The sequence below is a fragment of the Ambystoma mexicanum genome, chromosome 3p (assembly GCF_040938575.1).
Source record: "Ambystoma mexicanum isolate Mex_15411 chromosome 3p, UKY_AmexF1_1, whole genome shotgun sequence".
Lineage (NCBI taxonomy): Eukaryota > Metazoa > Chordata > Amphibia > Caudata > Ambystomatidae > Ambystoma > Ambystoma mexicanum.
Genome location: NC_090925.1, coordinates 495,165,308 through 495,178,156, shown reverse-complemented (window position 1 = coordinate 495,178,156; position 12,849 = coordinate 495,165,308).

The window sequence follows — 12,849 nt, the reverse complement described above, 5'->3', positions numbered from 1 at the left end:
CTCGCAAACATCTTGGCAAAGCGCATGCGACAGGATCAAGGGTGGAAGAGTAGTAACCGCCTGGCCTATTCTTCCCTCCATGTTCCTGCGTTAATACAGCCAAAGCACATCCATCACATTCATGCACAAACAACACAAAGGCCTTGTTGTAATTTGGTGTACCCAAAACCGGTGCAGAGCATAATGCAGTCTTGAGAAGCTCAAATGATTGTTGATGTTCCAATTTCCAGGGCAATGGCGAAGAAATGCCCTTCTTTGTCAAAGCCAACATTGGTTTTAACACTAGTGAAAAGTTTGGGATCCATAACCTACAGTAAGAAGCCATACCTATTAAGGTTCTGACTTCCTTCTGTGTGCTTGGGACAGATATGCCAGAAATGTGTTTTATTCTTTCAGGTGTCACTTCTTCCCTCCTTTGACAGGAGGTAGCCTAAATAGGCGACCTCCTGGTAACAATATTGAAATCTTTTAAGTAAAGCTTTGTGACCATGCTTAGCTAGATGGATGACCAACAATACAGTGCCTTCTTTACAAGGGCTCTCAGAATCTGCTGCTAAAAGCAAGTCGTCAACGTACTGAAGCAGCGTACAAGTAGGGGGTAATTCAAGAATATCAAGCTGTTCTTTCAAGGCCCTACTGTAAATGCTAGGACTCTCGGTGTAACCTTGAGGTGCACGAGTAAATGTGAACGAGCGTCCCCCTAAGGTGAACGCGAACAAATATCTACTGTCCTTGTGAATAGGAATACTGAAGAAAGCATTCTTCAGGTCCACAATACTAAAGTAAGCAGCCGTAGCTGGAATCATAGTTAATATCGTCGTCACATCAGGCACAATTGGAAATTGTGGAGCGACAACTCTATTGATGGCACGCAAATCAATTATAAAATGAAACGGAATAGCATTATCGCCTTTTTTGTACACGGGTAGGATCAGACTATTGCACAAACTTCCTGTAATCTCCTCAATCACCCCACGATGCACAAAATCGGAAACAATGCACTTCAAAGCTCGCTCACCTCAACCCAGATCTTATACTGCGGAATACGTGGCAGCTTAATACCATGTTTCAAGACTATTCTAACAGGCTCACTCTGTAGAACACCGACATCATTGTTTTCAGCCGCCCATAAACTCTCTGGGACATTACTGAATTCTGGTGGCAAAGGTCTAGTCAAGAATTGTGAAACAGAAAACTGCTGTGGTGAAATCGTCAAACGCACTCCATCAGGTGAACAATAAATTACTGCATTTAATTCCTTCAACAAATTCAACCCCAACAAATTCTCTCCACAATTCGAAGTTAAAAGAAAGGGACAATGGTCTGTAAAGAGACCCAAAGAAATAGGTACCGGCAAAGAAACTGGACAAATGACTGGTGTGCCAGAAAACCCTACGGAGACATTGGTTTGCCCTGACAGTGGAATGTTTGGAACCCGAGAATGATCAATGGAGCACTTCTGTGCTCCAGTGTCTATCAAGAACTGATGTTTCCTATTTCCCACTACCATTTCAATGTAGGGACCTTTCTGACTAACGGGAATAGGTGTAGGTTCCAAACCCTGCTTCGGGCAATCCTAACGAAATTTCATCAGAAGGAAGCTCCTCAGAGAGGTAAGCAGCAGAAGGGTGATCGAATATGTTTCTAGTATCCACACTCGAAGTCTGATTGTCCTGTGAAAAAGGTTGCTGAGGATCCTGTGAAAACTGACCTCTACCAGGACCCCCCACCGCGGGGTGACCTCTGGGTCGTCTACCCATACTCCCAAATGTGTTAGTCGACCTCTGTCGAAGGACGGGGCATTGTGCACGCCAATGACCCTCGTGGCGACAATAGGCACACTGGTTAATGTTCACAGGACCCAAGGGCACATTCCCTTGTGGAACATACTGACCTCTAATCTGCGAACTACCCCCTCTGGGCCTTTAACCATTTGTTGTAACAAGACTTTAGTCTTTAAGTCTCCTTTTCTCTTTTCTACTCTATCTTTTTCATTATTGACAAGATTCTCGTAGTACTGAGCCATGTGCAGTACTACTGATTGGGATTTCGCCTGCCAAGCGCTCTCGGAAGACATAATCTGTGACTGGATGTCAGGCAGCAGTCCACGCACAAATTTGTCCACAAATAACCTTTTCCCAGATTCTGTGCCTAAATCCTGTCCACTGAAGTCCGAGAATACTTGTTCAAACTGATTAAAGAACTCGGTGGCACCCTCAGATTTTCCTTGGACACAGGCCGTAAGCTTGTCCCAAATAATTATTTTTTCGGGAATTATAGTTTTTAATTTCACAATGATTCTGTCAGGCAAAGTCAGAATCACCTGAGGCGGTCTCTCACCAGCCAGCCTTTCCCTGTCAAGCCTAGTTATATTAGCCCACGTATCTCCCAACCCAGGTGCATCATCTATTGTTCTAACCTGCGTCCACAAATCTACGGGCAGGAGTACAGGGAATAACAAGTCAATATCGCCTAGGGTGAACCCTGAGGACTGCAAGACGGACTCTATCTCTTTATAGAATCCTGTCAGATTTTTCCTAATGTCGGGAATAGATTGCCTAATAGTGTTCACTTCCTGTCGCGAAAACGGGACGTGAACAAACTGTGATACATAATGTGCAGGAATGTCCACAGCAGCTATACCTGCTGCAGCATGAGCGGCAATCTAAACTTTTGGGACAAATGTCAGAGGTACCTCTCTCATAGGCAACTGAGATATAGGCAATTCCGAACGCTTACTAAGCAACAGAACTAAGTCGAGCGCTAAGGCAGTCGAAGAAGTGTCAAGTGAAAAAGCTCTCTTATAAATACCTAGCAACTCTGTGGGACAACTAACCTTCTTCCTCACACATTCATCCTGCAGGTACTCTACCATTACCTTAATCACCTTCCTCTGCATTTCTAGCGTATATTGACTATATGTGTCATATACCTCAACCGGAGTTATCGATAAATATGAAATCCAACTAATCGCATCTTTAGTACAAATTTGTGCTTCCTCAGGTGCCCATTTACGACACGGAAGAAATTGTTTCTGTACATACATACTCTCTTCTTCGTCATCCTCATTCCGTAACTTCTCCAAATCTCTCCTATACTCAAACAACCTCTCGACATGCTCATGTACTTTCTCCACAGTATCTCTTGATAGTGCTAAAGTATTAAGATCCCTCAGCCCCTGTGGGGGATCCACATTATTTAATTTACCCCACATTACGCATAAATGAATCCCTAAACCTTCAATAAAAACATTTTTCTCAGGAAAATTATCCATATTAGACGGTGTGGCAAAAACATTAACTCGATCATCTCTCTCCATACAATGCTTAGCCCATGCAAACAAATCCCGCTTTTTATCTGTAGGGACAGTATTACGAGTAACAACCTTCGACCCCGCACCCTGATCAACTATAGTCGGTGCAGAACCACTCGGGAGTGGAGGTGCAGGAAGATTCAATGGAGGTATTATTACTAGTGCAATGGGAAGATGTAGTAGAGCAGGCAGAGGAACAACAGCCTGAATAATAGGAGCAACAGTTTGAGCAGGGAGAAAAGGAATAACAGCAGGAAGAGGCAAAGCAACAGGAAGAGGATCATACGGAGGTGGTGCAGAGGCACCAGGCCTTCGCTCATTTAACAATTTGTCGAGAAACTCATCAGAAACATGAAGGTCTTTAGAAGGATAGATTTTCTGAATAACGAGTGAGAAAACCCTATCCATATTCTTAACTGACTCAGACTGTTTGTCCTGATCATATAACAACGCCTTTTCAGCGTTCGTTTTATGACGGCGCGCATGTTTTTCCCTAGTCTTAAGCTGCTGCAACACTTCTTTTTTCCAATTCTGTAGAACATCAAATGCTGCGGGTCTGGCCTTTTTCTTTAACAAGACCGACTCTAAGTATTCAATACGAAGGATCTCAAAACTACCATTGATTGGCCACTGAAGTTCAGAGGCATGTTTGGTTTGTCTGTGCCAAATATCATTAAATACTACACTTCCAATGCCATGTTTACAATACATAGTAAACGCCGGCGACCCCTCCTGTGGTGCCGGGCGGCTAAATTCCAAAGATTGTCGATCGCTGCGGAATAATGCCCTAAAGCAGCTAGACAATTTCCTAGGCTTTTCTTAAAAACTTGGTGTTACCTGGTCAATAATTGTGTCTGCAGATACAATGCGCCAAATTCAATTTGTCAGGGTTAAATTAAGAGTCGGGTCACGACTCACCTGACCAAACCTAAGGAGGACCGTACGGTTTATCAAAGAACTTACCTAACAAATTTTACCTTGTGTTTGGTGATTTCGGCAAATCTGCCCGTCTCAAAAGTGGACCCTCGTCAAGATGCCGTCTCAGAACACACGGCTATAGTCCAAGGATCAGATGTGCAGCGCTGTAGAGGTGTCGCGTCTCGTTCAGTCGGGCCCATAGTATCACACCGTCCGATCCCGGTCCGACAGCATGCATCAACCTTCAATGTTCCGGCATCAATCTTGAGGGTCCCTATTCGGGCGGCAACTGTGAAAAGAGGAAAATAATATGAGGCCGGGGAACCCAAAGGAAACACACCAAACACTGGTTACAAAGGAACATACAAAGTACTTTTTTTAAGGTCAAGCAATGACAAAGTCAAATGACAGGTCAGATAGCTATCGGCCCTCATTGCAACACAACGAACTTCAACGGGGTTCGATGTATTCAGTGAGAGACTGTACATTGGGACATTCAGGCTTTTATACATTTCTTCAGCCTGTTGTCCATCCCCTTCACAGATTGACCATTCCATGAATGTATAACAGGTCTAGGGTCTCTGCCAGGTCAACTCTAATCTATTCATTAGTATGCGCATAGATCAGTTCCGTTGATACAGGTAATCCATTTACATGCAGTTCAACAGAAGGACAAGGTCTCAGTCCACGACCCTAACAAGTGGCCTGCAGGCAAGTTATACATTAGCTGTACTTAGGTCATGCCGACCAGGTTCTGTTCGGAATGGCATCGTCCACCATTTTGATGTTCAGGGTGACTTTTACACAGCAAGAGAACCTAAAATGGCGGTTTGATTCAAGATGGCGGCTTACATCAATTTCTAAGGTCAAGACCTTGCCGTAAACAGTTATTCGCGTACAGTTTTATGTGACTTGGCGTAGGCCAATATACATACAATCGTTTACACTAGGAGGCATAATTTAATATCCAGTTTGACATTCTGTTCAACTCTTTAGCACAGCTCTTTTCCTTGGCAGAAGACACATTTCCAATGAAGGCAGTATGATCATCTTCGCCTAGCATCACAAACTCAAGGGTTCTTCTTCACCCATTGACTTACTCCACAATTTACAGTTCTTTCACAAGTCACAGTTCTTTACAGCTCTTTTACAACTTTTCCACTCAGAGGGTATGATTCCCTTCCCCTAGATTCCACACTCTTAAAATGCGGGTCTATAGACTTGTATTGACTTTGGCCAGGCATATTCTCTGGGCTAGGACTTCACAATATTTGCACTTTCAGTTTTTGGGCCTGGTTTACTCTCCTGCCAGAACTTGACAATATTCACATTAAAATCTTACTTGGCTTGGTTTACTTTCCTGCCAGGACTTCAAGATATGTTCACACTTGCCTGGCTTACTCTATGGCCAAGACTTCAGAACAAGTTACTTTTACTCTCAGGTGTGGGTCTCCAGACTCACCTTCACAATGTTCCACACATATACTTGGGTGCAGATCCCAAACTTGCACAGTACCTGCTTTACTCTGCTTGGACTTCTAAGACTGTTCTTTACAATGTAGATGGTTTTCAGACTTGCACACTATACCAGGCAACAGCCATATCCATGTTTTTCTTTAACAATTCAGTCAGTGAGCCTCCACCTCCTCGTTTGTTACTTTCATTGCTTGTCACAGGGCTTTCCTCCCACTTCAGCAGATGCCATAAACTTCCCCATGGTGCATGGTACTCACCCTGAAGAACCCCGGTGTCCCACTCTTCCCTTTTGGGCTCATCAGTTTGATTTGGATGCTGCGGAATTCTTCAGGTTGTCCTGCGGTTGCTGTCTATTGATGACGTGTCAGTGCAGCATTCTACCCTTATCCACTTCATGCCTGGTCTTCTGCATCTCTTCGCAGCCCTGTGCTGCCCTCGATCTCTCTACAGCAGCCTTTTGGCTCCTCAGCCTCATCCAGACAGGATTTCTGGCAGCCTTACAGCATCGTGCAGAACTACACTTTCTTTTCAGCTTCTGACCAGCTTCGCGTGCAGCGTGTTTCTCTCTGCGGCGTCTCTCTCTCTCTGGCTTCCTTCATTTGCACAGCTGGCAGGTTTTTGAATGTCCCGCTCCTAAGTAGCTCCCGGCATCTACTACAACACATTGTAGGCTTCCTGGTTCTAGTCATCTTCATCATTTAAGTCTTATTTCTCTCTCAGTGCTTTGGTATAATTTGTCAAAAGGAACCCTGATGTCAATATGAGATGGCTGGAAGGGTTCACTACCACAGCATGCTATAACAGTCTGTCAACCTAGGGGGGGTTATACCCAGAATGGAAAGGTGAGTGCCACATTTCTTTCGACCAGTCTCTTGCTCTCTCAGGATGGTCCTCATCCCCCATATTATCCTCCCTCGGGCAGCCACCCCAGGCTCCGGATCAGGTAGTGGCTGCCCTTCCCATGCCTTATTGCAAGAGAATTTCCTCAGAGATGGAAGGATATCACTGAATTCATCATAGTATGCACAGTTTATTTCTCCTGCTCTTGCTAGGAAGGCCCCATTTCTTTGGTTCTCGGCCACATGTTTATTGTAAAATTCCTGACACGTCCCCCTCCTGGTTATTAGTAGTAATGTCTCCAGGAGAAAGACAGTTTTCCTGGGACTTCTAACAACACTGTAGAGAAGCAGATGACATCGGGCCTCATTCCGAGTATGGCGGTAAGGGATAGCGGCCACCGCTAACGAGACCGGTGGCGGTAATCCCTTACCGCCATACTCCGAGGTTCCCTTTGTGCCCTCGCCCTTAACGCCTGCTTTGAGCAGGTGTTAAAGTCGAGGGCCCAAAGGGGCCTCCAGCCAATAACGGTGACCGTAATGAACGGTCACCGTTATTTGCATCTTCCCCATTCCCATTGAGCCCTATGGGGGCTCATTTGGGAATGGGGAAGAGCCTTGGTGAATGGGGAATTACCGCCCCGCCAACCTTGGAATGGGGCGGTAATTCCACCATCCACCAAGGCGTTGCCGGTCCGGGTACGGCGTCAACCAAGGCGTTAATAGCGCCATTGGTTAGCGCCGTACTCGGAATGAGGCCCATCATCTCTAGTGCCTGCCCCCTCAACTCTATAAAATTGGAAGAATAGCAGGAAGACGCTATGCATGACACCAGGTATTTTCCCAATACTGCATTGAACATATGAGAGACCTTCTGAACTTAGACAACCGTATCGAATGTACTCTCTCACTGATGTGGTGGAATGATGTCAACATACACCTTTGGACATAGAAGAGCTGGAAGTGAAAACTGACAAGAGTAAAGTTATGTCATAAAGGGAACACACAGGTACACACAGAAACGATATGCAAGCACTTAAAGAGTAAAGATGTAATCAATGAAGTAATGGTAATCAAATGTAGAGAGATGGAAAAAAAACCTATGCCGAGAAGAAACTCAGCAAATTTATATACGGAGAAACACAAGGTAGAAAAGATACATATAAGCTTGCTGATTTAGAAACTATAATGTAGAGAAAGCAGCCATGATGGCAAGATGGACGTCAGACCATGTCAAAACTACTTGAGAGACAAACGAAGGTTGCAAGTCTAAAAGATGCTGAAGAAACAGTTTCATGCAAGGAACACATGATATCTGTTTGGCTGAGAGTGAGGGTGACACATCAAGAAATAATTGGAAGGTGCAGGGGGAGTCAATATGGATACATTATGAACAAAGGACATTTTTCTCTTACATTAAGCCAAAGCAAAAATATTTGAAAATGCCAAGTATTTGTAACGCTCACCTGACTCCCACGGGGGCGCTGGCCTGGTTCGCGCTGCTGTGACCTCGTCTAAGGTGATGAGCAGGGTTCAGAAGACGGACTGGACCGGGCCCCAGATCTGGCTTGTCTGACTCGCAGAAGTATCCTTCTGTAGGTGAGAATAGGGGGTTAACTGTCTGCGGGGTAATGCAATCGGCCTCCCCCTTACCCCTCTCACCCTCCTCAAAACCCTTCTGTGCTTCCCCGTAGCGTCTCACCTTAGGGTCTGGAAGGACGAGCTCTCCATCCTGCTTCTGATGCAGGGGCGCGTTGGTATCCAGTTACGTCACTGGATTTTCGGATGGGTGAGAACCAAACTTGCTTGGCTTCCAGGTAAGTTTTTCTATAAGTGGTTCCCCTTGTGTCCATGCATTAATGTTCTAATGCTAGTGTCTTTTTCCCCAAAGGGGCCGGGGTACGGAATGCCGGGGAACAGGCACCGACCCGAGGTGAGCGGTGAAATCCTTGTGGAAATCAGGTAAGTCTTTAATGAGTGTTTTGGTAATGTGTTTTCATTCACTCATTAACGCTGATGTCTTTTTCCCCTTAGGGGCCGGGGTCCGAAAATGCCTGGATGTGGCACGGACCCGAAATGAAATGGGAATGACCCAACAGGTAAGTCTTGACATGGAGTTTTAGCTTCCCGTTTCCCTTCTTTCTCTCACCTTTGTTCTTGTCTTTTTCTCCCTAGGCGCGGGGGCGCGACTGCGAATCTGGATGGTCGCTGCTGAACATGGAGGCGTCCTGTAAAGGTGAGTAGAATGCGGCGCTGCAGCAATCGATGCGATGTGCTTTTAAAAATAAATGTCTTCCTTTTCAGGATTGTCGGTGAAATGTCTCTGGGATGCAGATTTAGCAGGTGAGGCCTTTTCCTTCTTCTGTTCTCTTGTTCCCTTCCTTTGCAGGTGATTCAGGATGCTGGCAGGTGTGGCAAAAGTCAAGATGCAGGAGCAGACACGGTGAGCGTCCAGCTGCTAGATGCAGAACAACGCGAAGCATGTGTGGCTGATCGGGTGTGGTTTAAATAGCCTTGGAAGAAGTTCCTAGAATGTGTCCTTCCTCCAATCAGGTATGTATCCTTCCCCGACCACGCCCGGGTGGTAAATGAGTCCCACAGGTAAAGTAGTTCCTTTCAGGCCTCAAGGAGGCCGGGGTTCTGCAGCATGGTCTGCATCAGGTAAGTGCACCCAAACACTTTCATAATGAGCCTGGCGCCTATGGCGCCAGAACTGACGTTTTCTATGAGCCTGGCGCCATAGGCGCCAGGACGCTGTCCAAAGGGCCCCTATAAGGGGTTGCTGGGACCTTCCCCGGGGACTTGATGTCCGCTTTCGGGGACGCAGGGCCTGGGCCGGCTCCCCGGGAGCGGGCATCGTGACAGCACTCCCCCCAAGGCCCCTCCCAAGGTTGTTCTCTCCGGGGGTTTTGGTTTGTTCGGGAAGAGTCGGTGGAATTTCCTGACTAATCGAGGTGCATGCACATGGTCACTGGGTTCCCACGACCTCTCCTGAGGTCTGTAACCCTTCCAATCAATTAGGTAGAAAAGCTTTGACCTAAACATTTTTTAATCTAAAATGTTCTTCACTTCGAATTCGGGTTCCCCATCTATTTGAATAGGTTCTGGAGGTTTGAGTAGTCGGGTTCCGGGTACCACTGGTTTCAGAAGTGACACATGAAAAACAGGGTGAATTCGCATATTAGCTGGTAAATCAAGTTTAACCTCTACTGGGTTAAATATTGCCATAATAGAATAAGGTCCCAGATATTTTGGGTTAAAAGTTCGAGGCCCTTTGAGCGGTAAATGTCTGGTAGCTAACCACACTTGATCCGCAATCTGATACGGAGGTGCTTCACTCCGATGTAGGTCAGCATTCTCCTTGTATTTTCTCTTGGCTTGTTGTAAATGCGTGGTTGCCTCTTTGAAGGCTCGGGTAATGGTAGAATGCAGATGTTCTACTGCGGGCACTCCGAGGTTCTGAGGTGAGTCGAGGTTTGAGGTTCGAGGCTGATGTCCAAACAAGGTATAAAAAGGACTATGGCCAGTTCCAGAGTGTACCGAATTATTATATGCGTATTCGGCTATCCAAAGAATGTCTTTCCAGTTGCTTTCAGATTGCTGTAACATACACCGTAAGTACTGCTCAAGGGTCTGATTTGTCCTCTCGGTCTGACCATCGGTCTGAGGGTGGTGACTGGTCGATAATCTTATGTCGATTTGTGCCATTTGACAACATTTGCGCCACAAGTGGGAAATGAATTGGCTTCCCCGGTCAGAGATTAGTATAGATGGGAATCCATGTAGCCGAACAATATTTTCGATGAATTCTTTGGCTAGGACAGAAGCTGAAGGTAAACCTTTCAAAGGAATGAAGTGGGCCATTTTGGAAAACAAATCCATAATTACCAGAATGGTATTGTATCCCGAACAAGGAGGCAAGTCCGTAATAAAATCCATTGATAGGGTGTGCCAGGGTGCTGGCGGTATGTCTAGAGGTTGAAGGAGACCGGCTGGTCTTTTCTTTTGACCTTTATTTTGGGCGCAAACACCACAGGACATCACAAAAGATTTAACATCTTTTCGCCAAGAGGGCCACCAGAATTGTCGTTTCACCTTTTCCATTGTCTTGGCAATACCGGGGTGTCCCTCTATTAATGTATCATGATAACCTGAAATAACTAGTTTGTGTAAATCCTTGTGCGGCAGGAATAAGCGTCCTTGGTAATACGGTAAACCATTATCTATGGTAAAGTCTGATCCCTTTTGTATCCAATCCTGTAGGACTGTAGGGTCCAGGAGTTGTTTCACTCTGACTTGAATGTCTTCAAGCGTCTGTAACGAAGTCATGCCTAGAATTCTCTGTTCGGGAATTATTGGTACTGGTTCTGAGTTTGTATCAGATTCTCCCATTCCAATTCGGGATAAGGCGTCTGCTTTGCCGTTCTTGCAGCCAGGTCGATAGGTAATCACAAAATCAAATTCGGCGAAAAACAAAGCCCATCGGAGCTGCTGTGATGACTGAGCCTTTGCGGTTTTCAAATAATGTAAATTCCGGTGATCAGTGATCACCGTGATGGTATGTCGAGCGCCAAGCAGGTAATGCCGCCAGGCTTTAAAAGCGGACTTTATGGCTAACAGTTCTTTGTCAGTGATTGCGTAATTAATCTCTGGTGCCGAGAATTTTCTGGACCAAAATGCTACGGGATGCAGTTGGTTGGTTTCAGGATCTCTTTGAGACAGAACTGCTCCCATGGCTAGGCTTGATGCTTCAGTTTCGACGACATACGGGAGATCTGGACGTGGGTGTTTCAATATAGGCGCGGAGGTAAACTTAGCTTTTAAATCCTGGAAGGCCTGCTCGGCTTCTTCAGACCATTCAAAACGTTTATTTTTCCTCAAGAGTGCAGTAATGGGTTGTACTATGCGTGAAAAATCCGGGATAAACCTGCGATAGAAATTGGCAAAGCCGAGCATGCTTTGAACCCCTTTTACAGAGCTAGGTGATGGCCATTTGAGGATGGCATCCACTTTTCTTGAGTCCATTCGGACTCCTTTGGGTGTCAGGATGAAACCGAGAAACTCAACTTCTGTGGTATGGAAAACACATTTCTCCAGTTTAGCAAATAGTTTGTGTTGGCGCAGTTTTTCCAGAACTGCCCTAACGTGTTTTCTGTGATCAGATTCCGAAGAGGAGTACACTAGAATGTCATCGATATAGACGACAACACAAACATCGATGAGTTCCCGAAGGACATCATTCATGAAGAATTGGAAGGCAGCAGGCGCATTGCACAACCCGAAAGGCATTACCTGGTATTCGAATAATCCATATTTTGTACGGAAGGCTGTTTTCCATTCGTCGCCTTCTTTTACTCGCACCAGATGATATGCCCCCCGGAGATCTAACTTGGTGTATATGCAAGCGTCCTTCACTTGGTCAAGGAGTTCAGGAATCAGAGGCAGAGGATAACGGTTTTTAACCGTTATCTGGTTCAATGCGCGGTAATCGATACAAGTTCTAAGGTCACCTTCTTTTTTAGGCACGAAGAACAAAGCCGAGGATGCCGGGGACTTTGACGGGCGAATAAAACCATTGGCGAGGTATTGATCCAAATATTGTCTCAAATGCAGGTTCTCAGGTTCGGTAAGGGCATAAATCCTGCTACAAGGGGGTTGTGCACCGGGCACCAGATCGATTTGGCAATCGTACGATCGGTGAGGAGGTAACGTGTTGGCCTGTTCCTTTTAAAAGACGTCCTGAAAGTCCTGGTATTCTGGAGGTAATTGCATGGAGGCAGAGGTTACAGATGCTAGATTAATCTTCAGGTTTTCTGGGTAGCAGGTTTGTGCACAATCCGGGAAGGTTATTCTCTTAGCTCGCCAATCAATTCGAGGATTATGTGTCTCTAACCAAGGAATTCAAAGAATATCCTGAAACTGTGGAGCCTTGATTACATCAAACACAACTGCCTCCCGATGGCCGTCAGGACCAATAAGAGTCACCTCAGTAGTGGAATGTGTTACCGGTCCAGAGGCAATTTCAGTTCCATCGACTGTGGTGATGACATCTTTGCTGGTTTTAGGACGGAGAGGGAGGTTAATCCTAGAGACCAATTCACGATCCACATAGTTTCCAATAGCCCCACTATCGATGTATGCCTTTATTTCATGCAACCGCTTAGGCTTTTCTGGATCTACGAGAACCATTGGCACAATGAAATGCGAGGTCTGAGAGTTAGTTTTCAAGCTCGGCAAGCGGACCCCTACGCTTGTCGGGCTGAGTCGTTTCCCGAAACAGAGTCTTCATGGTTTTTATCAGCGGCT